A 19,070-nucleotide genomic window follows, 5' to 3' on the forward strand; every position below is an offset into this window, starting at 1 on the left:
CATACCTAGGTGTCAAACCATGCAGACTCTTTCCTTCACAGTGTATTATAAAGTGTGACAACAGTTCAGTAATAAAGGTTTGATAGGATGTAAATAGAAGCGCATCATCTCTGTGGTGTCCACACACTGTGCCATGCTTAATTTAAAAAGCAAGATGTGATACGCAAAGAATGAACTGAGCCACAAAAACCAAGTACTCAATGAAAAGAGCTACATTGAGTACTGACACACTCTCACCTGCAAGAGTGTTTATTAACCAAAGCATCAGTCTGCTGATTTGAAAAACAGGGGTGGTAGGAGATGACATTGCTGCGAGCGAACACAAAAGTTTGAATGGGTCGCAACACTACTCCCATCCATTCTCCATTGTTCCCAGCCAGGACCTGGTCTTTAGCCATTTCCCTAGGGGGGCTCGGGTCCGGTACCATGGCAACGCATTGAAAAGTTATTCAGCTCTAGCTGCACCGTTCCCAAGTTATGATCTCTCAGCCCTTTAAAGGTTGATTTAATATTTGCCTGAGAGGTTTTGGACGGCATCCCGTTAGTTAGAAGGAAAGAAAAGGGAGGTTGTTTTGCTAACCTTTAATGCACTTGTACGTGAACTGTGTCCGACAATAAGTACAATATTTATTGGGTAGGGTGAGTCATTGGCGTGCGTAGGGAGGGGGGAGGAGACGGGGCGGTCAGCGGCTCAGCACTGAGTGTCTGTCAGTGGTCAGAAAGCCCCTACACAGGAGCGACCAGGCTCCGTCATTAGCCCCGTTTCCTAATGGATCCCATTTGAGCCCTAATTTGTTGGAATAACAATGTCGTAGAGGATATATTTTAGGAAGGGGGCCAAATTACGTTTCCAACTGCAGCACGCATCTAGACACGGGTCAGTTTAGTGAAGTTCTACAGAGAGAATGAGGTAGTGTGTTGGCCAGACAGAGGAGACATGTCTGTGCTGGATGAAGTAGCACATTAGAATAGGTCAGAATCTCATTCAATCATTATTTATCATCTCGGACTGTTTGGCTTGCTTCTGTTTGTGTCTTTTTCATTATTAAAAAGACAATTCCCAGACAAAGGTCTCTGAGCCAAGCCAGTAATTGACTCTGCTGCTACTCACCACAACAAAGATCCACGTTCAGCGACCACCTTCCTTTCCCGAGCCACAGAGTCAGACTAGAGACCTGAGCGGCCAACATATCGACCGCTCTGGACATTCATACATCCGCTCTCTCTCGGTAGTGTGCATCTTGCTTCAGCAAATCTGTAAATTAAAACTTCAGGCCTCTTTACCTCTGGGGTGATGCATGGAGGACGGTGAGGAAAAGCAGATCAGATTGTCACTGACTCCACAGCTGCAGTCTACTTTTAAAGCACACGTTTTCAGGGATGTTTATTAATGCATTTGCTGGAGGGGCTTTTGTCTCTTGCTGCAAACAAGCAACCCCCTTTGTGAAGCCAGGCAAATGAAGATAGCTTGCTCGGATGTCACAGATTTTTTGTATTTCATGGGATGAACAGAGCAGTGCAGGGCAAAAGCGGCTGGGTTTATTTCAGAGATAGCGTGTGTTTAATTCTGTCCCAAACAGAAACATTTAGAGTGACAACCTGCAGGCTCCAGGACTGACGTCAAGCCAGTGGTTATTTTAAGCAGGGAGGGAGTAAAAATGTGCCAGTTCCACTGTATTTTTATAGGGGGAGCTTCACTTGTCCTGACCAGCCAAACCTATACATACTGCCCAAGCTACTCATATGGTTATTGCATCATCCAAACAGAAATAAAGCTACCTTTCTGTTTCAGACTTTGAACTGGGCTGATGGATAGCTACCAAGTACATTCATAACGGTGGCAGTAGTTCCTTTAGATGACTCATATTTAGTAGGCTATCTGTGGAACTCCCTCTCCCCTCTGTAGAAGCCACTGCTGCAGAGTCAGAGTGCTGCAGAACAGAATAACAACAGAACAGGAAATCAATATGCCCCATTTCAAAATACACAACAGTTTCTCTACGAATGAAAGCCGTTGGCACAACTGGGGGAGTAAAAAATAATCTACTTAGTCAAATTCAGCCAGTGAGTTGGGAAATGGAGAATTGCATACCACCCATTTAGTACAGAGCTTTGGCTGGCATCTATACAACCCCTAAAATGGATGTGTTTGGTGCTTTTCTATCGATGACATCTGTGCACACTGGCAGGCTTGTGAAACCACTAGCTGCCATATAACCAAGTCACCATGCTCTGCACAGCAGAGTCCTGTGAGATATCTGTGGCCATAGCTTCTATTTTGAATAAAAGCGCTGGTAGGTAGAAGTCAGTGGAGGCTGCTGAGGAGACAATGGCTCATAATAATGGCCGGAACAGAGCAAATGGAATGGCATCAAATGCATGAAAACCATGCATTTGATACCACTCCACTAATTCCACTTGTCATTACCACGAGCCCGTTCTCCCCAATTAAGGTGCCACCAACCTCCTGTGGTAGAAGGCTGTGGCCATATTTTGTGGGACTTACGGGTGAGCTAGAGTATGCAAGTTGGGTTGACACGTTGAGTGGGTGTGAAATGTTTCAACCCAGGTGATAAGAGACGTGGAAACCTGTGGTGATGCACCTCCGCTACACTTGTAAAATGTCTTCACCAGTGAGAAACCACTAAACCATTCAATTCTACTTATTACCCTTAATAAGCAACAGCAAGTCCATTCTATATTTTCACATGCACTTGCAATGCAAAGCAGCAAGAAAAAGCTGTGAAAATAGGGTTGCTACTGGAAACAATTTGTGGGTGTGATTTAAAATTATGTGCATGCATACACGCACACACACACACACACGCTCAAAAGTTTGGGGTCACTTAGAAATGTCCTTGTTTTTGAAAGGAAACATTTTTTTGTCCATTAAAATAACATCAATTTGATCAGAATTGCAGTGCAGACATTGTTAATGTTGTAAATGACTATTGGAATAGCCTTCATTTCTCAGAACAAGAACATACTGACGAGTTTCAGAAGAAAGTTCTTTGTTTCTAGCCATTTTGAGCCTGTAATCGAACCCACAAATGCTGATGCTCCAGACACTCAAATAGTCTAAAGAAGGACAGCTTTATTGCTTCTTTAATCAGTACAACAGTTTTCAGCTGTGCTAACATAATTGCAAAAGTGTTTTCTAATGATCAATTAGCCTTTTAAAATGATGAACTTGGATTAGCTAACACAACGTGCCATTGGAACACAGGAGTGATGGTTGCTGATAATGGGCCTCTGTACGCCCATGTAGATATTCCATTAAAAAAAGAAATCTGCCATTTCCAGCTACAATAGTCATTTATAACATTAACAAATGTCTACACTGTATTTCTGATCAATTTGATTTCTTTCAAGGACATTTCTAAGTGACCCCAAACTTTTGAACGGTAGTGTATATGCATACAGAAAATATACTGTAGCCTACACCCTAGCACCATCAAGTCCTCACCATATATTCTGACACATATTGCACATCTCTGTCCCCTCTATGGTGTGCATTTGTAAGATGACATAGAGCAGGCAGGAAATAAGCAATGCGTCTCTGACAATAATCAGAGAGAAAGATTGCATCATTTCGTACACGTCAGACTGACGCGCTGCTGTAGCTGCCCAGGGCATACAGACCTACACTCGGGCTGTGTTTCAAACTCAAAGTAGACAACCATCGGCCCTAAACCCTCAGCCCTTGAATGACGTTTTACATCGTCACATCCGAGTGTACCTTAAATGTCCCTTGCCCAAGCGAGGGAGTGTGATGGTCGGAGGCAACATCCTTGGAGGAAGTCTTGAAGTTGAGCTTAACAACAACCAACCTAAAGCTAATAATGTACAGAGTAAGCGAACAAATCTAGCTAGCACGCCTGTCAGATAGCTGGCTAGCTATTTTTATAGTTTGGTCATTTATTCCAATACATTTCAGAATTGAAAAAAATATGTTTATGAATCTAGCAACATTTTATAGGCTCCTCATACGAGACTAAGACAATTTACCAACGCTTATATATATATTTTTAGCAAGCTAGCTTCATACTTTTTTCTGACATGCTGGAAATACAACATGGTTGATTAAATTTGACACTTCACGGCTACCAGAGTTTGACATGTGACTACAGTTCATTGTGTCATGTCAACCCCGCAAGTGACCATGGTTGTTCACTCGCTCCGTTGAGCTAAATCGAGGGCCGAGGGGGCAACGTTAGTAAATTGGACCTCCACTTAAGATGGCTATCAAACTGCATCCAGTTTCGACGGGGATCCCCCTGAGGGAAAGTAGCTAGCGCAAGGGCTGAGGCGGTAATAATAATGCGTTTGGACTGCAACGTCGGCCTTAGGTCTACACAAGAGTACAGTCAAACTATAAAGACGTACCTGTTCAACGGATACAACTGCATAAATAACTAAGGGTATGATTGTTTCAACTTTGAATAAACTAAAATGTGCAATATGGCTGTTCACTAATGAATTTGATAAACATAGTGTGGGGGGTCCATCAGTGTGAATACTATTAATCTCAAACTATCAAAGCCACAAATCAAACCCGGCTGCCAAAAAGACAAATTGCCACAAGCGAGGCGAGCCTGCCAAGAAGAGTTTGTAATTTCATAAGATCTTAACAAGAATGATGTTTGTCAATATCAGCCTGGTGTGGGAGCCAAATAAGAGAAGTGGACGTGAGGGTTAAAATAATGGGAAGTGAGTGACTGCCTGCCCTGCTTTCTCCATAATGCTCCCCCCTCTGCTCTATGCTGCAGTCCTAGTTCTATTCTGCTGTAATTATCTGTGGCTATCTACAGCTCAGGGAACTCAAAGCAGTGGCCTAAAGCCTCTCAGCACAGTGCTGTGCAACAGGAGTGACCAGACAGAACAGGACAGATGATGTCATCGGAGAAAGGAGAGGAGACTGCTGGGATCCATAGGAAGTGTAGTCCAGCCAGAGGGACAGATGATGGCGGGATGAACGGAGGGTGGGAGATCAGTTCAAGTCCCCCCCCCCCCCCAATGACACAGCCTATGGGTAATAATAGCCACCCGTCTGACGCGGTAGTTTAGGGAGAGCGGAGGTGAAAATGCTGTGAACCTGCAAGGATGTCATAAAGTACATTTGAGTGGCTTATGATTCACAGCTTGGTGGAGGCATGCTATAATTTCTCTGCAAAAATAGTTGGGCCTTGGCTTAGAGGGAGCTGGAGAGGACCAAGTGCACTTTGATCTCATGGATCTGTGGCTAATTGGTTTGACAGACGATAACACCAGTGCAAAGGGAGTGGCTACACACTGAAACTTTGATATAAATTCTGTAGAAGCAATGAGCGGTTCTACAGATGCACCATTGAGAGCATCCTTTTGGGCTGCATCACCGCCTGGTACGGCAATTGCACCATCCGCTACAGCAGGGCTCTCCAAATGGTGGTGCGGTCAGCCCAACGTATCACTGGGGCACACTGGCTGCCCTCCAGGACATCTACAGCACCCAGTGTCACAGGAAGGCCAACAAGATCAAGGACTTCAGACATCCAAAACTGCACCTTTATCTCAGTTCTTTGATAAGGTCAGAAAATAAACTACCAGTTAGTCTCACGCCTACTCACTACATGGCCAAAAGTATGTTGACACCTCTTCAAATTAGTGGACTCGGCTATTTGACGCACACCCGTTGCTTTATACACCGACAGGGGTATAAAATCGAGCACTCCATAGACAAACATTGGCAATCTCCATAGACAAACATTGGCAGAATAAGGGGCCATCATAGGATGCCACCTTTCCAACAAGTCAGTTCATCAAGTTTCCGCCCTGCTAGAACTGCCCCGGTCAAATGTACGTGCTGTTATTGTGAAGTGGAAATGTATAGGAGCAATAACGTCTCAGCCGTGAAGTGGTAGACCACACAAGCGCACAGAACGGGACCGCCGAGTGTGGAAGCATATAAAAAGTGTCTGTCCTCGCTTGCCACACTCACTAGCGAGTTCCAAACTTCCTCTGGAAGCAACATCAGCACAATAACTGTTCGTTGGGAGCTTCATGAAATGGGTTTACATAGCCAAGTAGCCGCACACAAACCTAAGATCACCATGCGCAATGCCAAGCGTCGGCTGGAGTGGTGTAAAGCTCGCCGCCATTGGACTCTGGATTAGTGGAAACATGTTCTCTGCAGTGATGAATCACACTTCACTCTCTGGAAGTCCGACGGACTAATCTGGGTTTGGCTGATGCCAGGAAAACGCTACCTGCCACAATGCATAGTGCCAACTGTAAAGTTTGGTGGAGGAGGAATAATGGTCTGCGGCTGGTTTTCATGGTTCGGCCTAGTTCCAGTGAAGAGAAATCTTAACACTACAGCATATAATGACATTTTAGATGATTCTGTGCTTCCAACTTTGCGGCAACAGTTCGGGGAAGGCCCTTTCCTGTTTCAGCATGACAATGCTCCTGTGCACAAAGCGAGGTCCATACAGACAGTTTGCGAGCCAGGCCTAATCGCCCAACATCAGTGGCAGACCTCACTAATGCTCTTGTGGCTGAATGGAAGCAAGTCCCCGCAGCAAAGGGGGACCAACTTCATATTAATGCCCATGATTTTGGAATGAGGTGTTCGATGAGATGTCCATATACTTTTGGCCATGTAGTGTACTTTTAACGCTTCCTAAAATCAGAATGGATCATGGCAAAAAGTGTTTTAGTTCTGTGGTCTTGGAATTCTCTCCAGACCAGCTTGAAACACCAGGGTCTTGCTCCCTTGGAGGAGTTTAAAAGTTTGGTTGACTCACATTACTGAGGAATGTGATCGTCATTAGGACTTGATGCGGTGGTACATATGATTGATTTTCTATATAGGACGCTTGTATGGTTCTGCATTTGGAAAGTATTCAGACCCCTTGACTTTTTCCACATTGTGACGTTACAGCCTTATTCTAAAATGCATTAAAAAAAAATAAAAAATCTACACACAATACCCCATAATGACAAAGCGAAAACAGGTTAAGGAATTCTTGCAAATGTATAAAAAAATTAACAGAAATACCTTATAAGTATTCAGAACCTATGCTATAAGACTCCAAATTGAGCTCAGGTTCATCCAGTTTCCATTGATCAGCCTTGATGTTTCTATAACTTGATTTGTCATCTATGCATAGTCACTTTAATTAACTCTACCTCAACAAACAGGTGCCCCTGCACATTGACTCTGTACCGGCAACCTGTATAAATGGTTATTTTTTACTGCTGCTTTAATTACTTGTTATTTTTCTCTTATTCTTATCCTTATTTTTGAAACTGCACTGTCGGTTAGGGGCTCGTAAGTAAGCATTTCACTGTAAGGTCTACACCTGTTGTATTCAGCGCATGTGACTAATACAATTTGATTTGAGTCCACCTGTGGTAAATTCAATTGACATGATTTGGAAAGGCACACACCTGTCTATACAAGGTCCCACAGTTGACAGTGAATGTCAGAGCAAAAACCAAGCCATGAGGTCGAATGACTTGTCCGTAGAGCTCCGAGACAGGATTGTGTCGAGGCACAGATCTGTGGAAGGGTACCAAAAAATGTCTGCAGCATTGAAGGTCCCGAACACCACAGTGGCCTGCATCATTCTTAAATGAAGTTTGGAACCACCAAGACTCGTCCTAGAGCTGGGTGCCCGGCCAAATTGAGCAATCGGAGAAGGGCCTTGACCAGGGAGGTGACCAAGAACCCGATGATCACTCTAACAGAGCTTCAGAGTTCCTCTGTGGAGATGGGAGAACCTTACAGAAAGACAACCATCTCTGCAGCACTCCACCAATCAGGCCTTTATGGTAGAGTGGCCAGACGGATGCCATTCCTCAGTAAAAGGCACATGACAGCCCGCTTGGAGTTTGCCAAAAGGCACCTAAAGGACTGACCATGAGAAACAAGATTATCTGGTCTGATGAAACAAAGCCTGAATGCCAAGCTTCACATCTGGAGGAAACCTGGCACCATCCCTATGGTGAATCATGGTGGAGGCAGCATCATGCTGTGTAGATGTTTTTCAGCGGCAGGGACTGGTAGACTAGTCAGGATCAAGTGAAAAATGAAAAGGGGTAAAGTACAGAGAGATCCTTGATGAAAACCTGCTCCAGAGCGCTCAGGACCTCAGACTGGGGCGAAGGTTCACCTTCCAACAGGACAACGACCCTGAGCACACAGCCAAGACAACAGTAATGGTTTCGGGACAAGTCTCTGAATGTTCTTGAGTGGCCCAGCCAGAGCCCGGACTTCAACCCGATCGAACATCTCTGGAGAGACCTGGAAATAGCTGTGCAACGACGCACCCCATCCAACCTGACAGAGCCTGAGAGGATCTGCACAGGAGAATGGGAGAAACTCCCCAAATACAGGTGTGCCAAGCTTGTAGCGTCAGACCTAAGAAGACGTGAGGCTGTAATAGCTGCCAAATGTGCTTCAACAAAGTACTGAGTAAAGGGTCTGAATACTGTGTAAATGTCATATTTAAATGTCATATGTAAATGTCATATTTGCGTTTTTTAATTTTAAATAAATGTGTCAGGTGTAGATTGATGAGGGGAAAAAACAATGGAATCAATTTTAGAATAAGGCAGTAGCGTAACAAAATGTGGAAAAAGTCAAGGGGTGTGAATACTTTCCAAATGCACTGTATTAGTCTGTCCCCAAATTGTTATGGTGTGTCGATGTCTGTCAGTTGTTACAGAACGTCTGATATTTGTCTCAAACATTGTTCCCCCCAGCTGCTGTCTTGGTTGGACCTGGTCTCTCTTGAAAAAGAGATTCTCAAATGAGACTAACCTGGATAAATAAAGCTTTAATAACAAAAAGTAACAATTTAATATTTACATACTGTTTACCCACTTCATATGTATATCATGTATTCTAGTCAAGGCTCATCCTATAAATCTACTGTACACACATTTTATATTCATATACTGTCCATAATGTCTAAACACACCATCATATATAAATATATTTATATTCTGGCATTGCTCGCTCACATTTCTTAATTTCTTTCTTTCAATTTTGGGGATTTGTGTGTATTGTTTTGTATAGTTAGGTATTACTGCACTGTTGGCGCTAGAAACAAACATTTCGCAAAAAAATGTGTACGAGACCAATAAAATTGCATTTGACTTTCACCTCTAAAAAGTGTAACACGTAAGCTTTGACTACGAAAGCGATCACACTCAGATCCACAGATAACATGGAAGATATCTACATTAGTTCAGACAGTAAGACTGCCTTTCACTAAGAAGGCAATACATGTAATATATTGTAAATCAGTAAACCTCTACCCAGGGGCGCAACTTTGGTTTTAGAAGTGTCCCCCCTTCCCCAGTGAATGTTGCACCCCTGCCTCAACCTATTTAGAGGACAGGGAAAACCATTACACTGTACATACTATACAAAATCATTATTTCCATAAAAAAACACCATTCTTTTCAATGGGTAAGTAATGTTTTTATAAGCAGAAAGTGAACAAACTTCCGCTTTTGTCCCATTCTTCCTTTACCCACAAGAACAGAAACAGTTCCCCTGATGCTATAACAGTATGTGCCAAAGTGGAAGTGAGTTTATATGACATTCTAATTTTAAAAATGGCCTTACTCAGCCCTTCTGCATTGTTCCAGGACTGGGTTAACCACCTGTTAGCAATTACAACCTCTGATGTAAAATATACCAATAGTGCTCCACTTCTGGCCTAGATTCAGATGAATTCGAGGAAAGTGTGGGCAAGAGAAGGGTTGTATAATGTTTCATGGACGGTTTCCAATGTGAGTACTGGGCGTGCGTGTGTGGGTTGCGGCTGGCTGTAGGGAACACACCGCACCAACAGGTGTCCCTGTGAATACTGCAGAAGACACACTGGCCCTCAGAAACCATTCAAAAATCTTATGTCATTCAGAGAACTCTGCCAGCTCTTGCAAAACCAAACATTGCTGCCTCTGTTGTTAATTTCTGGCAGTTGGCTTACGTTGTCAATGAAATCAGATATATTGCCAGAGTAAAGGGGGAAAAGAGGAGACATTCTGCAAAAGCTCCCAACATTAAGACAGGGAATTCACTTCCCTGAACTAAAAGAAAATAATTGTCCGTAAAGCAATTGGCTGGGGTAGAATGCATTAGGGCTCTGGCACAGAGGTTGGCAAGCCACCCTGGATGAAAGGACACCTCTGCCCCTAAAACTAGTGCTCCAGGAACCCTGTCAAACCGCTGACCCAAAATCCTCTGCGATATATTATGGGAAACAAATAAGCCAGGAGACCGCAGAGATTTATATCAGGCGTGCCATGGCCCGCCAGTGCTCCCTGAGTTCATTCATCTTTTGCAAACGTTACATGGTCCTATTTCCCTGCGCTGTGAGGGCCTTGACAAGCCATGCAACGCCTCAGACGCTGTGCCCGAGTATTCTGCTGGATACCAACCATAAAATCCAAACATTTCGGACGAGACAACATGAACTATATGGTGAGTACTTGCCCACTGTACATTTGACAGCATGGATATGTGGTTGTTTGAAACCAAGGGTTTGATTTCTGTTGGTTGCAGTTCTAAATTGTAGCTCTAAAGTAACTAAGGCAATAAGACCGAGAGAATCTGAATAACATGCACATAAACAGTCCAATCATCTTCAATCTAATAAAACAACTATGCATATGTACTCGTGTGTGTGCACACTAGATCTATACAGACTGTCAGTAAACAGTTTGAGGAACAGATGCAGACAAGTCTTCACAATACTCCTAACTTCAGTTTGTTCAAAGCAAGTAATACTATGAGGGATACAGTACCACTTTTTGCAAATAGAGCCATGCCATATTGAAACCTTAAGAATAGACCCATATCTCAACTATCATTTGTATGTTAACCACACTTAACAAAAAAAAGAGTCAAGACTAACTGCATTACAAAGAGCTAGAACTTTCAGATGCTTAAAAAAACATTGATCACTGCGGAGGCTCAGACAAGGTGGTTCTGGGGGGGGGGGGGGGTTTGCCAAAAACCTTGTTAATTTCAAAAAGGGTCTGCAGAGAACAGATAAATCCACATTGTTTGGTGAGATCAAAAGAAAGATGATTATATGACCCACTATTCTGTGAACGGTTAGACCGTGTGTGTATATATATATATATATATATATATATATATATATATATATATATATATATATACACATACATACATACATACATACACACACACAATTTGTATATTTTTTTTATAAATTTAGTTTTGCAAAGCAAATAATGTATGTGAATTATTAATTTATAGTAGGGACAGATCAGCAGCAAATACAAAATGACTGCTGAACAGTTAATCAACTGGCCACCCAGACTATTTACATTGTTTTTATACTGCTGCTACTCGCTGTTCATTATACATTTACATTTAAGTCGTTTAGCAGACGCTCTTATCCAGAGCGACTTACAAATTGGTGCATTCACCTTATGACATCCAGTGGAACAGCCACTTTACAATAGTGCATCTAAATCTTTTAAGGGGGGGGGGGGGGGGGGGTGAGAAGGATTACTTTATCCTATCCTAGGTATTCCTTAAAGAGGTGGGGTTTCAGGTGTCTCCGGAAGGTGGTGATTGACTCCGCTGTCCTGGCGTCGTGAGGGAGTTTGTTCCACCATTGGGGGGCCAGAGCAGCGAACAGTTTTGACTGGGCTGAGCGGGAACTGTACTTCCTCAGTGGTAGGGAGGCGAGCAGGCCAGAGGTGGATGAACGCAGTGCCCTTGTTTGGGTGTAGGGCCTGATCAGAGCCTGGAGGTACTGAGGTGCCGTTCCCCTCACAGCTCCGTAGGCAAGCACCATGGTCTTGTCCATGCATAGTCACTTTACCCCTACCTACATGTACACATTACCTCAACTAACCTGTACACCCACACACTGACTCGGTACCAACCCCCTGTATAGAGCCTCGTTATTGTTACTCTTTTTTTTTTTTTACTTTAGTTTATTTTGTAAATATTTTCTTAACTATTTCTAGAACTGCATTGTTGGTTAAGAGCTTGTAAGTAAGCATTTCACAGTAAGGTCTACACCCGTTGTATTCGGCGCATGTGACAAATACTATTTCATTTGAAACATCTAAAGAATAAGCTACTAGCAAAACAAGCGAGTAAGAATTGTACTTAAACTCCCCCCTCATACTCATCTGGAGGTTGAGCATTTTTTCATCTCCATGTAAAAAAAAAGTGTATATATTTTTAATTTAAAAAATCAAATAATAATACATAAAAAAAAAAAAAAAAAAAAAATCGGGACCACAATGGAAATAAGTCCCCGACTTTATTGTGCAATACCGGTCACTTAAAAAATAAAAAATTGTGTATATGTATGTTTTTTAACTAACAAATCAATAAATCTTAACTGTGCAGCGGCCAATTGATGAACTGAAAGAGACATCTGTTACAAAACGCCAGAAAGTTTAATGACATTCAGAGACTGTCAAGCCAAGCCTTCGATACTGGGTAGGCCTACAAGGGAGGGAGGAATGTATTTTCTGTTTGTCGCAAACTATGATATTGAAGTGTCCTAAGTCTTTGTTTATTGGTTGTGTGGTGCATTGGCACAGAAACCTTAGTGGAAAATGTGTTGCATATATTTTATATAATTCTAAATATGGCATCAAAATGTTGAAACTCAGATTGCCCTCTAGTTGATGATTGTCTGCAGCTGGCTCTGATTGTAGTGTAATGAAACAGGCAGGGAGAGGGAGCTCATTCGTGGTTGTCGGTGAACCGTTTATAAACACAAAGTCACTACAGTTATTGTTATTTGTGGTCGTAAACATTATTTTGAGTTAATTCTACAGTTTATTTTACAGTACAAGGGGAGGGTCATGTGAAAATATTTTTAACGTTGGGGTAGAGGGTGCATTTTTTTATGACACCTTGAGTTGGACCAGCCCTCCAACCCGTCAACTTCGATCTGTTCCTAAGAAGTGTGGCTTGAGCATGATCTACTATAGGCTTGGTGTAAAAGTCAGAGTTGATTCCTGCAAATTATCCGTGGGCTTTTTCTATTCTACATTTCTCTTTTCAACATAACGACAACACATTTCTCTTTTCAACATAACGACAACACATTTCTCTGCGTCTCATATTTTCAGAATTTTGAGCAACCAGGACCGAGAAGGAAGTGTGAAGCAAGGGTTATTTTGGAGCTTGATTCTGTTTAAAATTACTTCCAGATTGCATCCTCATGGGGCAGGGACTGGCCCCAGCTCACCTGTTACTGCCCCCCTCTGTCCAGTTCCTCACACTGCATCACTATCAATGACGTCTTCAAATAATTCAGGACCTTTTTACACAATATGCCTCATAATGAATGAATCTGACAATAAAGCCAGTCCTACCACCGACATTTAGGAAGTGTATGTACTGTATATTATATAATATGTATCTAATATATAAACACAAACCAATGTGTGGTGGTCCTCCAGAAATGTTATATCAATATACTGTATATTCAGCTTTGGCTTGTATGAGCCTGAAGGCTGTAAAAGTACACCCCCTGAACAGGACGCTGTCTATTGCAAGGCCTGAGTATATTCGTACAGTACCAAACAAACTTTTCCTTTCCAAGAGGTTGATTGTTGGATCTAGAATGATCTACACATTCTAGAACATTTGCTGTTACTTAAAAACACACCCCATGAATACGTACTTACAATCAATCCATGATGAGTTAGACACACTCTATATGGAGACGGATGGTTCGGTTGGACCAGATTTAATTTGACCGAAATACTATAACGAGAACAAAAATATCCAAGTGTCAGAAGTTGTGTGTATAAATTAAACAACAAAGGAGACGGGCCTCTGAAGAACGCTCCCAAATGACTCCAGTCTGTTTCTGTAAAGCAGGGCCATTTGTATGGATAGAGTTTCTCCAAAAGGCACAGAGCACATTTCTCAAACGAATCCACAAATCCATTTCTAAGTCAAGGGGGCTTTGAAGTCATTTTCTATGGCTTTGAATGAAAGCAGTCAAACTGGGCTGACTTACATGCTTCTATTAAGTGAACTCTAGCAGCTCATCATGCCCATCCCCAACTGAGAGAAAGAGTCAAACATTTCCTCCAGACAACGCTGTGAATATTTTAGGGACAGGTAATTCAGTGTGCAATACTTTCAGAGGCTCTGTCTTAATTGAAAGAAAACTATTCCCCACTGAGATTTCAGTGAATCTTGACATGGACTGACATTTCCTGTATGCACCAGTCCCAGTCATACGGTGTATAGTAACTTAGGGGACACCACTACTTCAGTCAGACTATGGTTCCTTTCACGTGTACCTCTCAGCTGTCACTCAGTGCAGCACACTTCCAGAAGATAATGCTTCACCAACTCCTGCTCTAACTCCATACTTCGACCATCCTCAACCTTCTGTGTGTGATGCCACACGAGTCATTCAGAATTCAGCATCTCAGACCATCTCTTCAACCTAATAGCAATAGGCACCGATTCCTCCACCCTTTTCACTCGTCTGGTTCCCTTGTTCCGGCCAGCGGCTAATTTGGAATGCAACCATTTTTTTGAAAGCAGCGACTTCTGCTCGCGCTCTGCATTATTCAGCATTTCCATGAAACTCTAGGCACCCTGGAGGACTATGCCTTCCTCTCTCATTTCCATATTTGTCCTGTAGGACTCTACACTACGCCGCGTTAGGGTTTAGAAATCTTACTCGGAGAATACCAATTTGTGGATGAATGTGAGCCCCTCGCAGCCAGAGAGACACCTGGAGACCAATTTAACAAGCAACTGGAGGGATCCGGTCAGCGGTTGGCAGCTAAGGACAGGCTCTGTGTCTGTCTGTCTGTCTACTGGTGTGGCCGTGACCCCACTCTCCGAGTGTGTCTCAGGGGGAGGTGGGATATGCAAAAACCACATTTCCAATTCACACATGCATATAATACACACTTTTACATGTGTGAAATAGGACAAATATGAGTACCCACCAAATTGTTATTATTAATATTATTATAGTCACCCACCGACCAGCCAGTCAGCTGTCTGTCTATAATGAGAGGCCAGAGTGACACCTTCATACATATATGCATTGGAGTGAGGAGCACCCAATTTTTCCAAGTCAGAGGAACGATGGGGCGCTTATTCATGAAAACAAATTACGTAGAAGCAGCTTGTTACATACAGGTAACTTGCCCAAATAAAGGAAACACCTAAATAAAGTGTCTTAAATGGGCGTTGGGTCACCATGAGCCGCCAGAACAGATTCAATGCGCAGTGCTTTCCCTAAGCTACGGCCGTCGACTAAACAGACGACAACAGACTTAATGTCAGCCGGCTACTTTTTCCACTTCATAAGGTAACTAGGATTATTTTCATTGAAAAGTTTCAATTCGCTAGTCAGAAATGTTTGTATAGCCTTCTCGCTCTAGAATGAACAACATGCATCTTCTAGCGATCAATTGATAGGAAAGGCGCATGTCAGTCACAAAGCAAGCAATGACAGAGAAACACTGCTGGTTTGTCAGTCTGCTGTCTATCCAGCCTCTCGGTACCAGTGTTATTTTTGTGCGATGTGGTTGGCTGCAGTTTAATTTCTTTTCACAGAGGAGGGAAAACATGATGCTTCTTCATCGTCTCCTGTGAGTGAATTTAATGAGAAGTTGAAATCCACTTAATTATTGTTTTGTTGCACATTAATTTATTTTCTTCCGCGTGTTTCATATGAACTATATGCATCTAGCCAGACATGGAGTTGGGAGCATGGGCTATTGATGACAGAATAGCAAGTGTTGACTAGTTCATAAAAGGTGTCGAACTGACTGAATAAAGTAGATATCCTATATCCCTTTGCTATTCATAAATCATACAATGTAGTTACACTTAGTGTACGAAACATTAGAAACACCTTCCCAATATTGAGTTGCTCCCCCTTTTGCCCTCAGAACAGCCTCGATAATTTATTGGGCATGGACTCTACAAGGTGTCGAAAGCATTCCAAAAGGGATGCTGGCCCATGTTGACTCCAATGCCTCCCACGGTTGTGTCAAGTTGGCTGGATATCCTTAGGGTGGTGGATCATTCTTGATACACATGGGAAACCTTTGAGCGTGAAAAACCCAGCAGCTTTGCAGTTCTTGACACAAACCGGTGCACCTGGTACCTATCCAATGCCTCCCACGGTTGTGTCAAGTTGGCTGGATATCCTTAGGGTGGTGGATCATTCTTGATACACATGGGAAACCTTTGAGCGTGAAAAACCCAGCAGCTTTGCAGTTCTTGACACAAACCGGTGCACCTGGTACCTACTACCATACCCCGTTCAAAGGCACTTAAATGTTTTGTCTTGCCCATTTACCATCTGAATGGCACACATACACAATCCATGTCTCAAGGATTAAAAAGCTTTCTTTAACTTGTCTACTCCCCTTAATTTACACTGATTGAAGTGGATTTAACAAGTTAAATCAATAAGGGATAATAGCTTTACCTGAATAGTCATGTTCATGGAAAGAGCAGGTGTTCCTAAAGCTTTGTATATCGCATCGGGACAATGGTATTTTATTAGGATCCCCATTAGCTGTTTGTAAAACATGAAACATTACATAATAGAGAACATTAATAGACAAGAACATATGAAGGACAGAACTACATCAATTTAAAAAAGGCACACGTAGCCTACATATCAATACATGTATACAAACTATCTAGGTCAAATAGGGGAGAGGCGTTGCGCCGTGAGGTGTTGCTATATCAACTATGAAAAGACCCCTGGTGGCATGTCTGGTGGGTTAAGTGTGTATTTTCCTAGGATTCGAAGCCCATGTCGAGACTTGCCAGTGACCGCTAAAGTGAATTGCTAGTGTAGCCTAGTGATGGGTTCATTCGGCTCCCTAATTTGCATACTGGTAGGCTACTACTACTTTTTGGCAGTTATCTGCAGATAAATTATGAAAACATTCGATAAAGATGTTGAATCCTCAATGCAGGAACAATAGGAAGTGGAGAGAGCCTCAATCTGGTCCAAAATATGATAAAAGAAAACATTTTGAAGGTTATAAAAGCTAATGATAGTATTTCAGATATTTATATAGGCCTACTGAGTTGATTAAAGTGTCAACAATGGAGTAGTCAACTGCTGCTTTCTGTGTAGCAAAGCCCATGTTTAACACCTGCTTCATTCTTCAATCATACCTGTAGGTCTATTCGTGGTTACCTGACTTTGTCACGCTGATTCGGTGAGCGGGTATATTAGCAAGTGCATCGGCGATGTCGTACCCACAGCGTCTATTAAAACATTCCCAAACCAGATACCGTGGATTGATGGCAGCATTCGCACAAAACTGAAAGCGCGAACCACTGCTTTTAAATCAGGGCAAGGTGACCGGAAACATGACCAAATACAAACAGTGTAGTTATTCCCTCCGCAAGGCAATCAAACAAGCTAAGCGTCAGTATAGAGACAAAGTAGAGTCACAATTCAACGGCTCAAACACGAGAGGTATGTTGCAGGGTCTACAGTCAATCACGGACTATAAAAGGAAAACCAGCCACGTCGCTGACCAGGATGTCTTGCTCCCAGACAGACTAAACAAATTCTTTGCTCGCTTTGAGGACACTAGTGCCACTGACACAGCCCGCTACCAAAACCTGCGGGCTCTCCTTCACTGCAGGCCCAGACGGCATCCCCAGCCGCGTCCTCAGAGCATGCGCAGACCAGCTGGCTGGTGTGTTTACAGACATATTCAATCAATCCTTATCCCAGTCTGCTGTCCCCACATGCTTCAAGAGGGCCACCACTGTTCCTGTTCCCAAGAAAGCGAAAGTAACTGAGCTAAATGACTATCGCCCCGTAGCACTCACTTCAGTAATCATGAAGTGCTTTGAGAGACTAGTCAAGGACCATATCACCTCCACCCTACCTGACACCCTAGACCCACTCCAATTTGCTTACCGCCCCAACAGGTCCACAGACGACACAATCGCAATCACACTGCCCTAACCCATCTGGACAAGAGGAAAACCTATGTGAGAACGCTGTTCATCGACTACAGTTCAGCATTTAACACCATAGTACCCTCCAAACTCTTCATCAAGCTCGAGACCTTGGGTCTCGACCCCGCCCTGTGCAACTGGGTCCTGGACTTCCTGACGGGCCGCCCCCAGGTGGTGAGGGTAGGTAACAACATCTCCACCCCGCTGATCCTCAACACTGGGGCCCCACAAGGGTGCGTTCTCAGCCCTCTCCTGTACTCCCTTTTCACCCATGACTGCGTGGCCATGCACGCCTCCAACTCAATCATCAAGTTTGCAGACGACACTACAGTGGTATGCTTGATTACCAACAACGATGAGACGGCCTACAGGGAGGAGGTGAGGGCCCTCGGAGTGTGGTGTCAGAAAAATAACCTCACACTCAACAAAACAAAGGAGATGATCGTGGACTTCAGGAAACAGCAGAGGGAGCACCCCCCTATCCACATCGACGGGACAGTAGGGGAGAGGGTCGAAAGTTAAGTTCCTCGGCGTACACATCACGTACAAACTGAAATGGTCCACCCACACAGACAGCGTGGTGAAGAAGGCGCAGCAGCGCCTCTTCAACCTCAGGAGGCTGAAGAAATTCGGCTTGTCACCAAAAACACTCAAACTTTTACAGATGCACAATTGAGAGCGTCCTGTCGGGCTGTATCACCGCCTGGTACGGCAACTGCTCCGCCCATAACCGTAAGGCTCTCCAGAGGGTAGTGAGGTCTGCACAACACATCACCGGGGGCAAACTACCTGCCCTCCAGGTCACCTACACCACCCGATATCACAGGAAGGCCAAAAAGATCATCAAGGACAACAACCACCTGAGCCACTGCCTGTTCACCCCGCTATCATCCAGAAGGCGAGGTCAGTACAGGTGCATCAAAGCAGGGACCGAGACTGAAAAACAGCTTCTATCTTAAGGCCATCAGACTGTTAAACAGCCATCACGAACATTGAGTGGCTGCTGCCAACATACTGACTCAAATCTCTAGCCACTTTAATAATTAAAAATTGGATGTAATAAATGTATGACTAGCCACTTTAA

The 19,070-nt window shown here is 43.4% G+C and overlaps 1 protein-coding gene across 2 annotated transcripts in view; it reads right to left on the reverse strand.

Moving 5' to 3' along the window:
• Positions 1-19,070, reverse strand: part of rnls (renalase, FAD-dependent amine oxidase) — a 46,069-nt gene that overhangs the window by 22,713 nt on the left and 4,286 nt on the right. The window lies entirely within an intron of this gene.

Source organism: Salvelinus alpinus, chromosome 3 (genome assembly GCF_045679555.1).
Source record: "Salvelinus alpinus chromosome 3, SLU_Salpinus.1, whole genome shotgun sequence".
In the NCBI taxonomy this organism is placed as follows: Eukaryota; Metazoa; Chordata; class Actinopteri; order Salmoniformes; family Salmonidae; genus Salvelinus; species Salvelinus alpinus.